At 44.1% G+C, this 13,831-nt stretch overlaps 1 long non-coding RNA gene across 1 annotated transcript in view; it reads right to left on the reverse strand.

Annotated features, from left to right (window-relative positions):
- Nucleotides 1-13,582, reverse strand: part of LOC148144356 (uncharacterized) — a 28,469-nt gene extending 14,887 nt beyond the window's left edge. The window contains exon 1 of the long non-coding RNA XR_015751445.1: nucleotides 13,349-13,582. This is a non-coding gene — a long non-coding RNA (uncharacterized LOC148144356). The remainder of the gene's footprint in view (nucleotides 1-13,348) is intronic.
- Nucleotides 13,583-13,831: the final 249 nt, after the last annotated feature.

A 13,831-nucleotide genomic window follows, 5' to 3' on the forward strand; every position in this document is an offset into this window, starting at 1 on the left:
TTTCCTCCCACAAACCAAAGATGTGAAAGTTGGGGTGGATTGGCCAAGCTAAATTGTCCCAGTGTTCAGGGATGTGTAGGTGTGGTCCATTAGTCAGGGTAAATGTAGAGTAATAGGGTTGGGAAATGGGTCTGGGTGGGTTACTCTTTGGAGGGTCAGTATGAACCTGTTGGGCTGAAGGGCCAGTGTCCACACTGTATGGATTCTGTGATTCTATGAACTTTGATCCATTGGGCGCTGCTGCTCGTTGAGCCTGGGATTGCACATTCCCACTGAAACAATCCGCACAAACCTAAGCCTGTGATACCATTGGAGTAGAAGTTAGGCCATTCAGCCCATCGAGTCTGCTCTGCCATTGGTTAGAGACAAAAAAAACTGCAGATGCTGGAATCCAAAGTAGGCAAGCAGGAGGGTGGGAGAACACAGCAAGCCAGGCAGCACCAGCAGTGATGTCAGTGTTTCAGGTATTAACCCAAATCATTGACTTCTCCACCAGAAATGATTTACCAGGATGTTGCTGAGGGTTGGAAGGTTTGGGCTACAGTAGACTGGGGCTGTTTTCTCTGGATTATGGGAGGTTGAGGAGTGACCTTATATGAGTTTATAAAATCATGAGGGGTATGGATAGGGCAAATAGACAAGGTCATTTCCCTGGAGGTTAGACATTCCAGAAACAGAGGGAATAGGTTTATGGCAAAAGGGAAAAGATTTAAATGGGACCTATGGGGTAACTTTTTCACACAAAGGGTTGTACATGTATGGAATGAGCTGCCAGAAGAAGTGAAGGCTGTTACAATGACATTATTTAAATGGCATCTGGATGGGGACATGAATAGGAACGGTTTGGAGGGATGTGGGCCAAGTGCTGGAAACAGACCCTTTGGTCTGATTAATTTAGGATACCTGGTCAGCATGGAGAAGTTGGACCAAAGGGTCTGTTTCCAGCACTTGCCCTGTATTCCTCTAACCCTTCCTGTTCATACACCCATCCAGGTGCCTTTTTCATGTTGACATTGTGCCAGCATCCACTGTTTCCTGTGGCAGCTCACTCCATCCACGCACCACCCTCTGCGTGAAAAAGTTGTCCCTCAGGTCCCATTAAAATTTTTCTCCTCTCACTTTTAAACCTATTCCCTCTAGTTCTGGACGACCTCAACCCAGGGAAAAGACCTTGACTATTTACCCTATCCATGCCCCTCATGGTTATATAAACCCATAAAAGGCAGCACCTCAGCCTCCGATGCTCCAGGGAAAACAGCCCCAACCTATTCAACCTCTCCCTTTCCCTCCAAACCTTTCCCCCTAATCACGTACTTATCCAAATGTCTTTTATATGTTGTAATTGTACCCGTGCCCACAACTTCCTCTGGACGTTCATTCCACATGTGAACCACACTCTGCAAAACCATTTGTCCCCACCTGTCTTTTTGTCAATCTTCCTCCCCTCACTGTAAATATGTGCCCCCTGGTCTTGAACTTCCCCACCCTAGGGAAGAGACAACTACCTTTATCTATACCTCTCATGATTTTATAAACTTCGCCTCTCAACCTCCTCTGCTCCAGCAAAAAAACACCAGCCTTAATTCCAATTTGCTAATAATAGCGCAGCAATGATTTCAGCTGTGTGTGTCAAGGATCTCTCATTTCTAAGGTAATGCAGTGCCTCTTAGGTTCACCTGATCTTAAAATGAATGGCACCCCATTCATTTCAAATGTCTATGGTTTCTTGCAAAGTCAGTCCTGTTTGGGAAATAGCCAGTGGCATCTTAGACTCCGTAGGCTGCTTCTGACCAGGTTTGTATGCTCTGATTTGAGATGTATGAGTAGAACTTCACAATAAAAATTAATGCAGCCTTTATTCATGACTCATTTTTAAATATATTTGGTGCATTTACAGATGTAATTGAGAAGCTTCTACAAATGAATCTTGGACTGATAACAGTTTGTCAGGATTTTGAAAGTCATTGTGCCTCTGTCGCAGCATAGGGGAGGGCTCTTTCAGATAGAAGACATCATACAGAAAATTCTCCCACGTCAGATGAACAAAGACGACATGTTTGCAGCAAGTTGTGAAACTTGAAAGGGTTCTGAAAAGATTGACAACTATGTTTGCAGGGTTGGAGGGCTTGACCTACAGTAAAAGACTGAATAGGTTGGGGCTATTTTCCCTGCAGCATCGGAGGCTGAGGGGTGGCCTTATAGAGATTTATAAAAATGCATGAGGAGCTTTTAGCAGAGACATCCCAGGAGTGATACAGCTGGCCAAACCACTAGGTCTTTCCTCCAGGGTGGGGGAGTCCAGAACTAGAGGGCAGAGGTTTGGGGTGAGAGGGGAAAAGTTTAGAAGGGACCTCAAAGGGGCAAGTTTTCACACAGAGGGGGGTGTATGTACAGAATGAGCTGCCAGAGGGAGTGGTGGAAGCTGGTACAATTACAACATTTAAAAGGCATCTGGATGGGTACATGAGCTAAATGCTGACAAATGGGACTAGATTAATTTTGGATATCTGGTTGGCATAGACCAGTTGGACCGAAGGGTCTGTTTCAGTGCTGTACATCTCTCTGACTCTGTAACAGGACAGATAGTTTATGTGTGAACCAGAGGGGCCTGTCAGTAACATTGCCTCAACCGAACTCTGAAACCCAATGTGGTATTTTTTTTTAAGGGACTTAGAGCCAAAAAAGATGCACAGTAGGTAAATAGACCCTTCAGTCCAACTCGTCCATGCTGACCGGATATCCTAAATTAATCCAGTTCCATTAGCCAGCACTTGCCCATATCCCTCTAAACTCTTCCTATTCATGTTCCAATCCAAATACCTTTTGAATGTTGTAATTGTACCAGCCTCCATCACTTTCTCTGGCAGCTCATTCCCTCCACGTACCACCCTCTCCTTGAAAAGGTTTCCCCTCAGGTCCCTTTTACATCTTTCCCCCTCATCCTAAACCTCTAGTTTAGGATTTCTCCACCCTGGAAAAAAGATTTTGACTACTTACCCTATCCATGCCTTTAATGTTTTTATAAATCTCTACACTCTTCAGCCTCAGATGTTCCAGGGAAAATATCTGCAACTTATTCAGCCTCTCCCTATAACTCAAACCCTCCAAGCTCAGAATCCTTTCAAGTTTCACAACATCCTTGCTGGAAACACAATTTGTAGGTATAGTGTTATGGACAAGGCCAGACCCTAACTTTACTGGTTGTTTTAGGCAGAGGTATCCCAGGAGTGATGCAGCTGGTTTCCAGGAAAACAGAATTTATTTACACACCATGGAATGAAACACAAACAAAGAAAACAATGTAGAATAACAGCCGTTTGAAAACCCAACCGACACAATCTCCCCACAACTTCAAAAAGCTGCAGTTCCGATTTCCTGCAACATTCCCATAAACACACCCCTCTGGCAAAAAAAGGTCAGTTCATGCACAGATTCTTACAGGAGAGATGTTGGAGAGAGAGTTAGCCAGAAATATCTGTTGAATCAGGGTACCTTTCTTCCCCCTGTAGCTTTGGACAGACTGCTTGCTAAAACTCAAACCAAACCAGGGTAAACAAAATGCAGAACTGTCCTTTCATTGTACAAGCATTTTAGAAAAAATCTCAAACCCTTTTCCCTGATTGATGCCTTAGCCAGTATCTGTTGGCCATTAGCAAAATCCCTAACCCCAGATGATTTGGAACCTCTGCCTTTTACAACCCCTCTTCAAAAAAATACCAAGAACAACATAATCTTCTTAAAGGAGAATCACTGTCACAACAGAGAGCTGAAACATTTGTATCAAAAGGTCGTATTGTTAGCAGGCCAAGAAAACAGTTTTTCAATTGAGCCAATCAATTTAAACCAGGCCCTTTGGCTACAAAAACCTATTAAATTTCAATCTGATGGTTTTGAAAACAGAGGAACAATCCTATCATTAAAAACAATTAGATATATGTCATCAAGGGTATAAAAGAAGGGGGCAGTTAGACAGAGGCAGAAAGCAAACGTCCGATAAGTGGGGGATATCAGTTTGCTGATGAGGGGTGGGAAGGGACGATGAAGAGGGGTAGGTAGAGGTTCAGGCAGAGCGAAAACACTGACAGAGGCCAACTGAGCCAACCGACCTGGCCCTGTGCTGGAGACTCAATGGGACAGAGACAAGATGTATCTTTTTCAGATCTATCTGCAGTGCTTGGACAAACATTACGCTCCATCCAGGATAAAAATGTCCTCCATCTGCTCCTGCAGATCAATTCCGTAGGGAAGGTGCTGTCAGAGAGCATCAGCCCCCATCGGAAGTAAAGTGGATGTGAGAGTAGCCAGTCCAGCAGAAAGGATCCTCTTGCCCCTCCCACTTCACCCACTAAACAGGGTTCAAGGTGTGACTCAGCGGCAGTAACAGCAGAATATACTGGCACTGGAGTGTGTCCAGCAGAGATTCACATGGATGATCGCTGGAACGATACACCTAACATACGATGAATGGCTGAGGATCCTGGGATTATATTCATTTGCTTTCAGAAGGCTGAGAGGAGATCTAATAGAAATTTACAAGATTATGCAGTGCTTAGAAAGGGTGGATGCTGGGAAGGTATTTCCATTAGGCAGGGGAGACTAGGACGCATGGGCACAGCCTGATAATTAGAGGGGGTCAATTTAGAACAGAAATGAGGAGACATTTCCTCAGCCAAAGAGTGTGGGCCTGTGGAATTCATTGCCATGGAGCACAGTGGAGGCCAGGACGTAAATGTTTTCAAGGCAGAGATGGATAATTCCCTGAGAGATCAAGAATTTAAGGGCTACAGGGAGATTGCGGGTAAGTGGAGCTGAAATGCCCATCAGCCATGATTAAATGGCAGAATGGACTCAATGGGCTGAATGGCCTTACTTTCACTCCTATGTCTTATGGTCTTAACTCATCCATGTTGACCAGATATTCTAAATTAATCTAGTCCCATATGCCAGCACTTGGCGCATACCCCTCTGAACCCTTTCTATTCATATAACCATCCAGATGCCATTCACATATTGTAATTGTACCAGCCTCCACCATTTCCTCTGGCAGCTCATTCTTTACGCTCAATACCCTCTGAATTAAAAAGTTGCCCTTAGGTTTCTTTTTAATCTTTGATCATCCACCTCAGCCGAAAGCTATTACCCTTTTGTTCTGGACACCCCCAAACCCAGGGGACAATACCTTGTCTATTTACCCAATCCATGCCTTTCATGATTGTATAGGTGTATACAAACGCCTCTGCCACACTCAGGAAAACAGCCCTAAACAATTCAGCTCAAACCCTCCAACGCTGGCAGCATCCTTGTAAATCTTTTCTGAACCCTTTCAAGTTTCACAACGTCCTTTCGATAGGAGGGAGACCAGAATTGCACACAATATTCCAAAAGTGGCTTAACCAATGTACCGTACAGCCACAACATAACCTCCCAATTCCGATACGCAGAGGATTGGGAAAGTTGTCTTTTGTGGGTTTTGAAAACTGGGAAAGAATGGAGGGACAACCCGAACTTGTGAGGGTCAGCTTGGAAGCATAAAAAAAAAGGTATCTCCCCCTCCCCAATTACTATCATCCGTCCCTCCTCACCCGGGTAATTAAGACACATACCTGAGTTGCCAGAGTAGACTCCCTCACTAGATTCACCCCAGTTGCTACAAGTGAACAGATTTCCCCCCAACCCCCTCTCCCTCCCAGGATGAGGAGTTGCCCAGAGGAGGGTGTTTTACATTGAAACCGATATGGCCACTTTCGCGTTGTGATGTCGAAAACGGGGCAGGCCGACAGTGGAACTCTGCAGCAGATGGAAGGAGAGCAGTTTGCAAAAATCCCTTCCCTTCAAAGAATCCTCACAGCATGGAAGCAGGCCACTCGGCCCAACAAGTCCAAACCAACGTTCTGAATGGAAATTCACCCATATCCCTCCCCTTATTGCCCTACACTTACCCCAGAGTAATACTCCAAACTTACACATCCCTGGACACTGTGAGGGAATTTAGCCTGGCCAATCCACCCTTGAAGATTTGGATCCCAAGCGGGACCCCTCGGTCTCGAGATCAGTCAAAGAATCAACAGAATGCGGACTGTACAAAGCAAGGTTATCAGTTTAATAAAGTAAGGCAGCCTGATGCAATTCTATCCAGCAACACGGAGGTTAAAGCTTCTGTGCTCCGTGGTGCAATTGCGTAATTGTGTTTTTTTAAGAGACAACACAGCCTTAATTATAAAAGATCAATCAAATGTAATAAGGTGATATGATTGACAGCAGGTTAGTCCAATGATATTTCCTGGGAAACTGATTGTGCGTAAAACAAAATCATCCCATGCTTGCCAGTTCAATGTTAGTTCGAATAGCAAATTACTGTCTTATGATTCATATTATGAAAACTCCATGTTCTCTTATCTCCAATTCCAACCAACTCAGCAAAGCAGCAATTCAAGTTCACAGTGTCAAATCATAACCTGAAGCCATTTTGATATGTTATTTTAAACTGAAAAGCCATTTTGTGGTTAATAAAAACCTACATTCACCTGTTGCTCCTAACAACAGCCTAAATTCAAAATTTAAATCCTCATCTCCCTCTGGGTTCATCTCCATCATTGCAAGCTCATCAGACGAGCCCCTTGCAAGGGGGGAGATGATAAAGATCGAACTTGCCCTGCTGTGTGAACTTGCCATTGCTAGCATTGGTGCACAAGAAGGGACAGTTTACCTGTGCGATCCTGAGCAACCAGAGACTGTGTACCAACTATGCCAGGAAGATGTCCTTGTCTGCTGAGAGACTGAATGTTACTAAGAATGACTATTGCAGTGAACAGTTAATTTACAGAACAAGTCTAAATGGTCTTTACCAAAGGTGTTGTGTGCCAGTTTGATACCAGTTGTGCTATGGGCAGCCCTGGTAAGCCTTGCCCCATCCAATTAGGTCATGCCGCAAAAGAGAAGATAGGGAAATGTTATCTTTCAGTAACAATTTGTTTCTTCAAAGTCACAATATAATATTTGGCAGGAATGAAGTGGCCTATTACATCCTGACTTCAGTAAAAGACTCTTTGACCCCTAATGGCACCCATGTCTTCCCAATTATGGGATGAGTCGAACCATTCTTGGACAATAATCGCATCTCTTACCGAAAGACCCATCTATTGAACAGCCTCAAGGAAGTCACAAAGATAGGCCTCTTATTGGTCTACACTAACCCTGGCTAATATTTCGAATAAAGTAAGTACTCCTCGTGCTGTAGCTGTAGAGAATGGAAAAATCCAAAATCTCTACAAAACAGTAATATCACTCTTTGGGATATGTAGCTCTTAGTTTTTTTTCTGTAGGAGGATTTTCAGGAATTATTAGTCATCAAAACTGTAATTATATCGTTTGTGGTCTTACCCTTTTGGGTAATGAGACAACTGCTGCTTTATTGAGATGAGGATTTAAAATTTGAATTTAGGCTGTTGTTAGGAGCAACAGGTGTATGTAGGTTTTTATTAACCACAAAATGGCTTTTCAATCCAAAATAACATAACAAAATGGCTTCAGGTTATGATTTGACACTGAAATGGAATTGTTGCTTTGCTGAGTTGGTTGGATTTAGAAATAAAAGAGAACAATGGAGTTTTCATAATATAAATCATAAGTAACTTGGTATTCGAACTAACCTTGAACTAGCAAGCATGGGATGATTTTGTAAGTAAAATAATCTGTTTCCCAGGAAATATCATTGGATTAACCTGCTGTCAATCATGTCACCTTATTACATTTGATTGGTCTTTTCTTGTAATTAAGGCTGTGCTGTCTCTTAAAAAACATAAACGTGTAATTTTCGAATGTAATTGTGTAATTTCGTCACGGAACATAGAAGCTTTTAACCTCTGTATTGCTGGATAAATCTATGCTAGGCTGCCTTATTTCATTAAACTGGTAACCTTGCTTTAAATAGATCGTACTCCTAGTGATTCTTTTAACTGATCTTGGACCGAGAGCCCGATTGAGGGGGTCTAGATCTTCACCCTAACCTGTAGAATCCCGAACACTATGGATAAATTTACCTCGGCCAATCCACCCTAACCTGCCATCCCTGGACACTGTAGGTAAGTTAGCGTGATTAACATACACCATCCAGAATATCCTTGGGCATTATCAATAATTTAGTATGGGGGAACCACCCTAACCTGCACATCACTGGACAGTATGGGTAATTAAGCTCAACCAAGGCCGAGGTTACCACGAGGTTGGAATTCTCTTCCAGAAGATACCGCAGTGAACCTGCACAGTTACTGCCTTTGCTGTTTGAATTCATGTATCGCTGGAATTCGGAGTGCGTCTGGGAAAATGAATAAACAGTGAAATTCACAGCTGATTTTGGAGGAACTGTTTGGGCAAGGATCACAGCAAGCAGCAGAAAAGTGTATTGTTTTTAAGTGGGACCTACAGAAGGTCTGCAGTAGCGAGTAGAATGGGTTCTTTCTTGATTATATGTTTTTTGAGATATGTCTCTTGATTAAACTTAAAATATAAGCCATAGCTATTAATTTAACTTGGGGCAGTGTTTTGTAGAGGAATAAGACGGTGTTAGTTTCTGGATCTGTAGATTGTGAAGGAGCAAAAATGGCCTTTAGTAGAGTTATATGCACTTCTTGTCAGATGTGGGAGTTTAAAGAGAGTTTAAGGGTTACTGCAGATTATATCTGCAATAAATGCTGTTGGTTGCGAATCTTATGAGATTGAATGGATCGGTTGGACAGACAGTTAGAAGTGATGAGGAATTTGCAACAGCAACAGTATGTGATGGATGGTAGTTATAGGAAGGGGGGGAAGTCTCAGATACAGTCACATAGATGGGTTAACTCCAGGAAAAGTAAGACAGGCAGGCAGTGAGTGTAGGAGCCTTCTGTGACTATACCCATTTCAAACAAGTATGCCATTTTGGAAAATATAGAGGGTGATGGATTCTCAGGGGAATGTAGCACGAACAGCCAAGTTTCTGGTATTGAGACTGGCTCTAATACAATGAGGGGCATGTCGGGTTCCAAAAGATCAATTGTGTTCGGGGACTCTCTAGTCCATTGTACAGACAGATGTTTCTGTGGACAGCAGAGAAAAATCAGAATGGTGTGTTGTTTCCTTGGTGCCAGGATCAAGGATGTCTCAGAGAGAATGCAGAATGTTCTCAAGGGGGAGAGGGGCCAGCCAAGAGGTCATTGTACACATTGGAACCAATGATATAGGAAGGAAAAAAGTTGAGATTCTGAAGGGAGATTACAGAGAGTTGGCAGGAATTTAAAAAGGAGGTTCTTGAGAGTAGTAATATCTGGATTACTCCCAGTGCTACGAGCTAGGGAGGGCAGGAATAGGAGGTTAGAGCAGAGGAATACATGGCTGAGGAGCTGGTGTATGGGAGAAGGATTCACATTTTTGGAGCATTAGAATCTCTTTTGGGGTAGAAGTGACCTGTACAAGAAGGACGATATGCACCTAAATTGGAAAGGGACTAATATACTGGCAGGGAAATTTGCTAGAGCTGCTCGGGAGGATTTAAACTAGTAAGGTGGTGGTGGGGGGCGGGGGGACCATGGAGATAGTGAGGAAAGAGATCAATCCGAGACTGGTACAGTTGAGAACAGAAGCAAATCAAACATTCAGGGCAGGCAGGGTCAAGGTAGGACTAATAAATTAAACTGCATTTATTTCAATGCAAGGAGCCTAACAGGGAAGACAGACGAACTCAGGGCATGGTTAAGAATATGGGACTGGGATATCATAGCAATTACAGAAACATGGCTCAAGGATGGGCAGGACTGGCAGCTTCATGTTCCAGCATACAAATGCTACAGGAAGGATAGAAAGGGAGGCGAGAGGAGGGGGAGTGGTGTTTTTGATAAGTGATATAATTACAGCTGTACTGAGGGAGGATATTCCTGGAAATACATCCAGGGAAGTTATTTGGGTGGAACTGAGAAATAAGAAAGGGATGATCACCTTACTGGGATTGTATTATAGACCCCCTAATAGTCAGAGGGAAATTGAAAAACAAACTTGAGAGGAGATCTCAGCTATCTGTAAGAATAATAGGGTGGTTATGGTAGGGGATTTTAACTTTCCAAACATAGACTGGGACTGCCATAGTGTTAAAGGTTTAGATGGAGAAGAATTTGTTAACTGTGTACTAGAAAATTTTCTGATCCAGGATATGGATGTATCTACTAGAGAAGGTGCAAAACTAAATCTACTCTTGGGAAATAAGGCAGGGCAGGTGACTGAGGTGTCAGTGGGGGAGCACTTTGGGGCCAGCAACCATAATTCTATTAGATTTAAAATAGTGATCGAAAAGGATAGACCAGATCTAAAAGCTAAAGTTCTTAACTGGAGAAAGGCCAATTTTGATGATATTAGGCAAGAACTTTCGAAAACTGACTGGGAGCAGGTGTTTGCAGGTAAAGGGACGGCTGGAAAATGGGAAGCCTTCAGAAATAAGATAACAAGAATCCAGAGAAAATATATTCCTGTTAGGGTGAAAAGAAAGGCTGGTAGGTATAGGGAATGCTGGATGACTAAAGAAAGAAATTGAGGGTTTGGTTAAGAAAAAGAAGGAAGCATATGTAAGGTATAGACAGGATAGATCGAGTAAATCCTTAGAAGAGTATAAAGGCAGTAGGAGTATACTTAAGAGGGAAATCAGGAGGGCAAAAAAGGGGACTTGAAATAGCTTTGGCAAACAGAGTGAAGGAGAATTCAAAGGGATTGTTTTACAAATACATTAAGGACAAAAGGATAACTACAGAGAGAATAGAGCCCCTCAAAGATCAGCAAGGCAGCCTTTGTGTGGAGCTGCAGAAAGTGGGGGAGAATTTTGCATCAGTATTTACTGTGAAAAACGATATGGAAGATATCGAATGCAGGGAAATAGATGGTGACACCTTGAAAAATGTCCAAATTACAGAGGAGGAAGTACTGGATGTCTTGAAACACACAAAAGTGGATAAATCTCCAGGACCTGATCCGCTGTACCCTAGAACTCTGTGGGAAGCAAGAGAAGGGATTATTGCGTCTCTTGCTGAGATATTTGTATCATCGATAGTCACAGGTGAGGTGCCGGAAGACTGGAGGTTGGCTAACTTGGTGCCACTGTTTACTAAGGGTGGTAAGGACAAACCAGGGAACTATAGACCGGTGAGCCTGATGTCGATAGTGGGCAAGTTGTTCGAGGGAATCCTGAGGGACAGGATATACATGTAATTGGAAAGGCAAGGACTGATTAGGGATAGTCAACACACCTTTGTGCGTGGGAAATCATGCCTCACAAACTTGATTGAGTTTTTTGAAGAAGTAACAAAGAGGATTGATGAGGGCAGAGTCTGGTTGGACTGGTTAGAATAAAGGGAGAACGAGCCATTTGGATACAGAACTGGCTCAAAGGCAGAAGACAGAGAGTGGTGGTGGTGGAGGGTTGTTTTTCAGACTGGAGGCCTGTGACCAGTGGAGTGTCACAAGGATCGGTGCTGGGCCCACTACTATTTGTCATTTACATAAATTATTTGATTGCAAAGAAGTTTGCAGATGACACCAAAATTGGAGATGTAGTGGACAGCGAAGAAGGTTACCTCAGATTATAAAAGGATCTTGATCAGATGGGCCAATGGGCCGAGAAATGGCAGATGGAGTTCAATTCAGATAAATGCGAGGTGATGCATTTTGGGAAAGCAAATCTTAGCAGGATTTATACACTTAATTGTAAAGTCCTAGGGAGTGTTGCTGAACAAAGAGACCTTGGAGTGCCGGTTCATAGCTCCTTGAAAGTGGAGTCGCAGGTAGATAGGATAGTGAAGAAGGTGGTTGGTATGCTTTCCTTTATTGGTCAGAGTATTGAGTACAGGAGTTGGGAGGTCATGTTGCGGCTGTGCAGGACATTAGTGTGAGAAACAAAGCTCACTCACTTCAATAATTTCAGTCCGAGACAAGAACTGAAGCAGTAGTATCGTTTATATCGTTTATACGCTCTTGCAAGAGGAGTGTGGTGTCTATTTACAAAATAGTCAAACACGGTGTTTAACGAGTACACAACATTTATGTAATTCGTTCCTCTTCCCTCCTCCCATTGCTCCTCCCCTGTTTACATCTCCCACGTCTCTAAGACCGGCGCCCATTACTCTTGTTTATCTTTTGCCTTATCTGTGACAAAATGCTTTTCTGGCCTCACAAGGCCATTTGACCACATCCTGCTGTGGTCCATTTTTAGGTATAGCCTCCTTTACTGCCAGCTGCTTCCTTGCTTGCTAGAACCTTATGACCTCTTGATTGTGGTTTGTTCTTGTTTTCGCAGAAGCAGGAAACAGATGCTTATAACTACTGTTTGTACAGGCATAGCTAGCTTAACCCCCTCCCCTCACAGCACCTTATCTATTAGTCTGTAACATCTACCATTGTTTGCAGGCACATTTCATTCTTGTATGCACATTTTAGCTAATACAAAAACAATTATATATTTGCTTCACATAGTTTTCATTCTTGTTAACTCAGGTCTTGGCTGAAACAATTATACACTGGCGTGAGTTCATTTACCTTGCAGAAGCAATTTATGATTACAGAAGTAACACTGCTTTACATATATCCCACATTGGTTAGGTCACTGTTGGAATATTGCGTGCAATTCTGGTCTTGTGACCTTATAGAGGTTCACAAAATTATGAGGGGCATGGATAGGATAAATAGACAAAGTATTTTCTCTGGGGTCAGTGAGTCCAGAACTAGAGGGCATAGGTTTAGGGTGAGAGGGGAAAGATATAAAAGGGACTAAGGGGCACCTTTTTCACACAAAGGGTGGTGTGTGTATGGAATGAGATGCCAGAGGAAGTGGTGGAGGCTGGTACAATTGCAACATTCAAAAGGCATCTGGATGGGAAGGGTTTGGAGGGATATGGGACAGGTGTTGACAGGTGGGACTAGATTGGGTTGGGACATCTGGTCGGCATGGATGAATTGGACCGAAGGGTCTGTTTCCTTGCTGTACATCTCTGTGACTCTCTCAATGACAGTTGATGGTGCCCTCACCAAGATGGCAGCCCGCGCTCCCCGCCCCAAAACAACAGGCGCCTGACCCTCACAAAGATGGCCGCCCGCGCTCCCCGCCACAAAACAACAGGCGCCTGACCCTCACAAAGATGGCCGCCCGCGCTCCCCGCCACAAAACAACAGGCGCCTGACCCACACAAAGATGGCGGCCGGTTGCCTGGGCAACCCGAGAGGTCCTTCCCCAGTGAAGTAAACACTGGGCCGGTGGGTTTTTTCCCGAGGCCTGAGGCCTCCCCCTCGGAGTTTATAAACTCCCCAGTCTCCCTCCTCCCGCGGTTCCCAATCCTACCCTGTCTCACTATCTCCTCTCCCCGGGGGCAGGAGCCAGGTCTTGGCGCTCGGGCCTGGCGACCTCCCCGGGATGTTCCTGAAACCTGGTCCTGTTCTGAAGCAGGATCCCCGGACCCGAAACACCTCCTCACATTCCTCCCGACACGAGCTGCCGGACCTGCTCAGCTTTTCCAGCGGCTCCTGTTCTTGTTCCTTCAGCCACCGAAGCCGCACTCAGTAACACTGCCTCAGTCCCGCAGCGGGACCTACACTGCACATGCGCCAACACAAGAGGCGGGGTCCTGCTGTATGGCGTCATCGCAGGGGAGGGGCGTGGTTGGGGACTACCTCCAAACAATCGGAGACAATGGGGGCGGGGCGATGGTTTTGCCGGCCCCCAGCCTCCTGAAAGGTATTTTTTAAAAAAGTTTCAACTTTTTAAAAAACTTTTCAGGTTGTTGAGAAATGTTGTGGGATACAGGTAAAGCAGTGTTACTTCTGC

Source organism: Chiloscyllium plagiosum, unplaced genomic scaffold (genome assembly GCF_037043375.1).
Source record: "Chiloscyllium plagiosum isolate Xiang-an unplaced genomic scaffold, Cpla_swu_hap1 HiC_scaffold_27, whole genome shotgun sequence".
NCBI classification, from domain to species: Eukaryota; Metazoa; Chordata; class Chondrichthyes; order Orectolobiformes; family Hemiscylliidae; genus Chiloscyllium; species Chiloscyllium plagiosum.